Raw genomic sequence first — 2,683 nt, 5'->3', positions numbered from 1 at the left:
GGCTTAAACATATTATCATTATAACCAAATCCTCATTTTTGCTCATTTAGAAGTTACTGTTAGTCCAAATATATATGTAAGAGGAATTTGGTTAAATAAAATTAAATTCATGGGCAAGATCACAGAGATCAAAGGCAGATAGCTGCACCCAACTTTGCTTTCTTAAGTGGCTTAAACATATTATCATTATAACCAAATCCTCATTTTTGCTCATTTAGAAGTTACTGTTAGTCCAAATTTATATGTAAGAGGAATTTGGTTAAATAAAATTAAATTCATGGGCAAGATCACAGAGATCAAAGGCAGATAGCTGCACCCAAGTCTTTGCTTTCTCATGTTATTTCAAAGTTGTTCAGTTGTTTTCAAACAAAGTAGATTTATATGCATCCTAGGAGTTCTGTTTCCTTGACCAAGGCGATTATTCTAAACAAGTATGTGACTACAGAGATGATACATGTTCGTTTGTTTGCTTGTTTACATGAATGATTGATACATAAATGAAGCATTTTGTTGCTGAAGCACTACATACAGCCTTATGTCCCAAACAGATTTTGCAAGACGTCAATGATTCAGCTTTTCTCCTCAGTTGGATACTTTCTATAGGTCAAGCACTTTTAATAGATACATATGTATTTCCTAGTTTATTGATCTGTAAAATTTTCCTAATAAAAATAGCATTCCATTTGGTGTACAGAGAATTCCAAAATGTTGTGCCATTGGACCACAAAATAATTATCAACCATTGAAAAATATTACTTATTTAAATAAACACATTATAACTTTTTATTAAAACACCCCAAGAGACATCTGATATTTTAATGAATAGTTTGGATTTTACCAATTAACAAAGCATTTAAACATCATTTTACGTTTTCCTCCATAAATTTTCCTACAGTAATCTTTTTAAATTCAGAGAAAGCCTTTGTGTGCAGCATTAGTCATGATATTTAATTATGATAATTAGCTTACTTAATTTTGTTGGCAGATTTGCCTCTTAGGAAATCATTTATTTATTTGGCTAGTAGTTTTGTAAATAGCACTCAAAAGGTAAAGACACTCAAAAAGATTGATTAATTCATCATTTAAAAAGTATACGTAGGTATCTCTGAAATATAACTTTAGATATTTCTGTTCTAGTGGAATATAAACTAAGTGATTCTAGGAGTTAACTTTCCTTCCTACATAAGTTCCTCTCAGCAAATCCTCCCTTGGGAACAAGGACCGTGATGTCACCCAGAAAGTGGAGAGGAATCTTAAAATCTTTGTTATATTTTCAGCTGATAAGAATCCTTTGGTATCCTTTGGTGCAATCTCTAATTGTGAAATTATAAGGGAAGACAGTTTTATGAAAACTTTTTTGCTGATTACTCACATTGTCCTTAAAGCTGCATGTGACACAAAGTTGTAGAAAAATAAAAATTAAAAATTAAAAAAGAAAGCAATTTTATTTTCTTATAATTCTTCTCCAAAAGTCTTGCTTGGATTTGGTGAGATTCCTAAAGCAACTGAAAGTAAATAAAGACAACATCGTTGAGTTACAGTTTGTAAAAGGTCTTTCATTTTGTTTGAGCTCCAGAAGTAGGTTCAACAGATCAAAACAGAGAGAAACAGAGAGCGAGAACTCCAAAAGGTAAGCTTTAGTTATCATGTTCAGGACTCCTTTTCTACTTCAGCTTTTACCAGGGAACTTTCCTGCCTGTAAAGCAAAACTACGACTGGGCAGTTCGGTGGAATATTCGTTCCTTTCATAGAAAGAAAGGCTACCCAATTCTAAATTTGCAAACATAAAGCACTGAAAACCTTTAATCTAAATTTGTTGTAATTTCATCTTTACATATGGATCCTCTGACTGCCAATTCCATTTGTTTGTCCAAGATTACTTGCATTGTAAAATGTATTAATACATTCTATGGTTCCATTTCCAAAAATTCAGCTCTTTCACTCCATGAAAGTCAATAGTCATGAAAAGGTCTTTCACTTAGGAAAGCAAAATGAAAGATTTTAAGTATTCCCATTGGAAAGTGTAAATGCAGATAAGCCTCATCATAAGTTGGTCTTTGGGGTAAAAACATTTCATGTCATGGCTTATGTAAATTTGCTTTCAAAAGTTGTTCTGCTCAGGAAAGTGTGTCACTTGTTTTAAAAAAAAAGAGTTGCTATTTGAGATACAGACAGTGCTGTTATTTTTGGTTCAATTCTTTGGGATTAGCTAGCTGCAGGCTTCTGTACTGCATTCTTAGAGCAGGCCTTGCGCTTAATCTCTTATATGGAGCCTTTCTTGTAAGTTTTGTTTCTTAACAGCAATGCCCAAGACTTCCAATGCTGCAGTTAAACTAATTTTAGAATTGTAGGAAAAGGACTGTTATATTCTTTTCTACCTCTACATACACAGGTTCCACAATGTCTATAAAATATTTGAGGTTGGTTAATATATTTGTGTTCCGAATTTATCAAGCCCATCTCAGCCTCCAGCTCCTTTTCCTCAGCCAGCACTCTTCAAGTTTATAACCCTATCTCCATTTATTTAATGCCTTTAAGTAAAAAGAAACTTCATTTTGATTACTAACAAATTTAAATTATATATTGCTTAATATCAATTAATTTCTTAAAGTTTGGATGTTAGATGCTTCCAAAGGAAGAAATGGAATATCATATTTCCATAGGACAGGATATCAGCAGGTCT

Source organism: Nannospalax galili, unplaced genomic scaffold (assembly GCF_000622305.1).
Source record: "Nannospalax galili isolate Female #2095 unplaced genomic scaffold, S.galili_v1.0 scaffold854, whole genome shotgun sequence".
Classification (NCBI taxonomy): Eukaryota; Metazoa; Chordata; class Mammalia; order Rodentia; family Spalacidae; genus Nannospalax; species Nannospalax galili.
This window is presented reverse-complemented; position numbering follows the sequence as displayed.